This window comes from Phaethon lepturus, unplaced genomic scaffold (genome assembly GCF_000687285.1).
Source record: "Phaethon lepturus isolate BGI_N335 unplaced genomic scaffold, ASM68728v1 scaffold8604, whole genome shotgun sequence".
Taxonomy (NCBI): domain Eukaryota; kingdom Metazoa; phylum Chordata; class Aves; order Phaethontiformes; family Phaethontidae; genus Phaethon; species Phaethon lepturus.
In genome coordinates this window covers 70,062-74,934 of record NW_010532631.1, presented here as the reverse complement: position 1 = coordinate 74,934, position 4,873 = coordinate 70,062, and positions in this window count along the sequence as shown.

Below are 4,873 nucleotides of genomic sequence, written 5' to 3'. Positions count from 1 at the left end.
CGCCCTGCAAGATGGCGCAGTTTCCATAGCGACAGCGCGCAAGGCACCTGGCCGGGACCCGGGTGGGGAGATGCCTGTCGACGGGGCCGCCATGGCGTTGTCAAAGGCCTGCGCCCGAAGCCTGGGTCTGAGAGAGAGAATGGTGCTTGTCACGGCTGTGGTTGTCATACCGCTAGCTTGCCGTTTGCGTTCGGCGGGCGTGCCTGCGGGGAGGTGGAGCCGAGGGGTCCTTTCCTGGGAAGGAGGAGCTGCGTCTGCTCTCTGGAAACGGAGCTTGGAAAGAAGGGCTGTCATGTATGCCCGGGAACTGGAAAAAAAAACCAACAACCATGGAAAGACATAAAGAATATGTGAATTCTTACACTTCTAAGCAAATCCTATTATTTTTAGCAGCCAGAATCAGAACGGGGACAATGAAATTAAAGGGCACACTTTCACAGTTTATGGACTTGTTTTGTGTGTGTCCAGTGTTTACAGATTGCTCAATTGCCTGATGGTACCAACCTCTGAGAGAGGATATAAGCAGTGGAAGATGCTGTTCAGGTTCAGAGTGGCCTGTATGAACTAGAGAAATAGTCTGAGCAAAGGAGAAAATAACTTACTGGGTGCAAGTGCAAAGGCCTTCACTGAGGCAGGAATAACCAGCTCTGTAAATGCAGCCAGGGCAGGACCAGCTCACTCGGTAGCTGTTCCATAGACAAGAGAACAGGGCAGTGTATTAGGTATGATTTACCTCAGTCTGTCATAACAATGCTGCTGTTAAAAAAAGAGGTGCCATACCGGGATGTGTAAATGGACCTATAGCTTGCAGGATGTGGGATGCAGCATTTCAATTGTACCCTGCAACAGAGGCAGTAAGGCCTCATGAGGAATATACTGTGTCTGGTTTTAGGCGTTGTATTTCAAGGAGGCTGTGGGTGAGTTACAGCCTGAGGGCCCTGAGTGCACTGATGGGCCTCAGCTGCCCTCATCAGCCTCAGCGGCAGCCTCCACCCCTGCACCCTCTGCTCCAGGCCCACCTCTTTGATGGACCTCAGCCCTACGTTTTGGCCCTGCCTCCTGTTTTTCCTCAAGAAGATGACCCTGAGTGGTCACCTCACTTAGGGAATGTTGGGGGGCCCTGCGGGAAGCACCTGCTCTGCCTGCGCCGCTGGGATACGACAGGACTGCAGCTGGTTGCTGAGCTCGTCCTTGGCCCTTCTCCTCTGAGGTCTGTGCTCACTGCTCCCACCGAGCAGAAAGCAGAGGCAAAAAAGCAAGGACTAAGGGAGGGGTGAACAAGCAGTGCTTTATCCAAAAGAATAAAAGGCTGTAACTTGGTTACATTCTTAATGCATATAAAATACTGCAGCAGTTTTCCATGTCAAGGGGTGAGAGGGAAAAAATACAGAGGTAAAAGTGTAGCAATTAAGGCTTTGGTTAAACATTAGAGGAAAGCTGGCAGTAACTCCCCAGGCTGGCTTTATTGTACTACAAATATATCACTGTGGGTAGTTACAATTCTCACGTTATTTCTGGTCTTTCATTTAGTTGAAGTTTTGCCTGAAAATGAATGCACATGTAATCCAAATACTCTGTTGGGCTTAGCTCTGTGCCCCACTAACAGTTGTCTTCTCTTCAGTGATAAGGTTGAAGAAGGTGATTTAAACTTGACATGCACAAGTGGAAGTGTTTGAACTTATTGAATTTACTGAGTTTATAAAATTGCAGGCTGATTAATTTTGCCATCTAGTGCTTTGTTTAATTTTAATTAAAATTAGTATTTCTTAAAACACTAGGAAGGTTTTCTGCATTACACATACCATTTACCTCGTAGATACAGGAACAAGGAGAACAAATTCTCTTCTTCTCCAGAATTTGAAATAATTTGGATGTAATTTTGAACTTCATGACTCACTTTTGGTTCTGTAATTGTCTGAAATGGGATATACAGTCCAAATAATGTTTTAACTTTTAGTCTTTATCTGACATCAGGTTTACCAGTTGTGAAGTAAATATTTTTCTATGTTTCACAGATGCATAGAAAATGAATTCTTTGGAACTTTTATTTATGCTAATCACTTTGTCATTCAGATCTGAATAGAAAATTATTTTGTTTCCAGGAAATAAGTGTTTACAGTACAAGTGGTGTTTTCTGTGTGAGTCCTGGGGACATTGCGGTTGGTAGTATATTCACATCTATAGTATCAGAAAAAGAAAGTATCAGAAGACTGAGCGTATTTTGATGGTATCAGTCAGCTTTTGTAGCCTCTTGTGCTGAGTCTCTTTTTAATGTTAGAAAAATTAATAACTTCTCTTTGATTGCTAGTAGCTGTTGCTGGTAATGAAACCAGACTTGGCAAAAGCTGTTGTAACGCTAGAGCTCTTTGAGTGCATTTGCTTTTAGCTGTTTTGGGGATGTACCTCTGTACATACGTCAGTCTAATTTCGGTGCTCAAAGGAAGGAAAGGGGGTGGAGAACAGCCACCAGTTTTCTTTAAGGAAAGATAAATCAATAATGAGTGTTACTCATCTCTTAGAAGCAGTTTACTTCCACGCATCTTTCTTTGATGGCTGCTGAAAAGGTAACGACCTTTTTGATCTGTTCTATATGACATTGCACAGGGGTATTAATTTTTACTTACTGGGGTGGTGTTTGTTAGATTGCAAAGATTTCATGGGAAGACCACAACTGGAACTTTAAAAAGTGTTTATGTTTGGGTTTTTTTACCTTAAGTGCTGGGGTGATGAGATGTCATTAAAATCACAAGACATGTTTGATAAAACATTATCAAAGAAATTATAAATAATTTGCATCTGTGTATGCAACGATGTGAAAATAACACTGCTGCAGCCAGGTAGTATAAAATAACACATGTAATTTTCTTAACTAAGAATAAATTTATGTGATTGGCCTCTGCAGAATAGAAAATAGCCATAAATCCCAGGAGCTTTTGTGATCATTTTTACTCTGAACTTCCTTAATCTATGTCCTAACTACTGATGTATTGCATCCATCTTCTGCGTTAATGGATGAAGTAATCTAATTATCTCAAGTCAATGAAGGCTGTGACTTTAGAAGATCAGTTTATTTAAATGTCATTATTTTGCTAATGCTTAAGGATCTGAGATCAGTAATACATTAGATGCAAAATTGCTTTGGGAAAAAGTAGCTTGCTAGTGAGGCATTTCTAGGTTCAAAAACTTAAAAAATAAGCTACCTTTTGCAAACTTAATCTTGTCCTAGGTAGGCCTTTTGGTTGCTCTTCAGTTACCTAACTGCACACTATTTTAGCCTGACATAAAAGAAAAAAGCATGGTTTGTTGAGATTGCACTGTGTGCATGCATGTCTCCCTCTCCTAAGACGTGACCATGTTGGTCGTCCCATCTCCTTTATGGTGGCTTTGAGACTTCACATGATAGTTCCAGAAAGCTACTGATCCATCTGCAAAGTGCCTGACATTGGGTTATTTTAAATACATAATTTAAAATAATGCTTGAACAAAATATTTTATCTGAGCTTTGTGCTGAAAAGGGAGAAGTGTCATGGTATTTACCGGAGAGGTTGCTGTTGCTTTTGGTTTATATAGAAGATGCTTGGCTTTGAGATTAGCTGACCATATAAAACAGCTAGCTAGCTGGATTTGATGGGTGAAACATGAAAGGAGGGCATCTGTGAAGGTTTTTAAGATTGTTTTTTCCTGTCAAGGAACATCATTACTGAAAACACCACTTCTTTATTATTGCCAGAAAACTAATCTAATGCAGACAGCTTGTGTGTTAGAAAGGCTCTTTTTTTAATTAGGAAAGCAGAGAGCTTTTCAGTCCAATTTCACAGCTCTGTGAAATGATTATGAGTTCAAGTCTGTTGTGGGGCACAAGGATTATCCCCCATTTTGGAGGATATAGTACTTTATTCTTAAAGCTTCCTCACCATTAAGCTAGGTTTTGAGTTCTCTTTGGCTATGCAAGAAAAATTGACAGAACACAACAATTGTCTGAACTTAAGTCTTCATGAAGATTAAAAAAATCCGCAACTGTAGGAACGTCCAGATGCAATATTAGTAGAGCTGCTGACTCCATGATGTATTTTAAACTTTGTTCTCTGCAGTGTGTGATGATCTTGCCCAGTGATGAGAGTGCCACAGTGGCTTTTTCCCTCTCTGTATAGTACAGATACCATAGGATGTAGGCCCCCCAACACTTTGCAGTAGGTTTGTTCTGTTGTTTGGTACCAGAGGATGTGGCTAGTTTTTCCATCCTAGTCTCTGTTGGCAGTCTGTTGCTGGCATTAGATTCGGTGCTTATGATTTTTCACTGCGAATAGGATATGAAGTGTAACAATAGACCAACTATTTTTGATGATGGTGTTTGCAGTACCGCTGATGGGCTGAGGTCGAATGCCCTTCTGGAGAGCCCTGCCCTGGCTAGGGCAGAACTCGTGTCTCCTGGGGGGAATAGCTGTGAGCAAGACAAAGTGGAAACAAGGGGCGGCTCCAAGCTGTTCCTTCCCTCACACAATTTAAATTTGTGCAAGCTTGAATAGCTGAAAACATTTTCTTTTAAATTATATGCATCTCTAAATAAGATTCTGTATGCTCTCAATATTTTTCATACACGAAGATGTCATCTGAAACCCATTTCCCAAAACAGGCTTGAAATACAGAAAACTTTGTGCTCTTCCATGACAAAAGGAGATAGTCCTTTTTTAAGGAATTTGAAGGAGATATCAAATAGCAACTATTTCTGTGCTTGCTTAACTGCAGATGTTGCTCTTAGTAACTGTTTTACAGTGGCACATTCCTAATAGCTCTGTAAGATGTTCATCTATTTTCTTGAAGATCACTAGAGCGGTTTTATTTGATCCACCTAATAATGACTATCATGAATTTG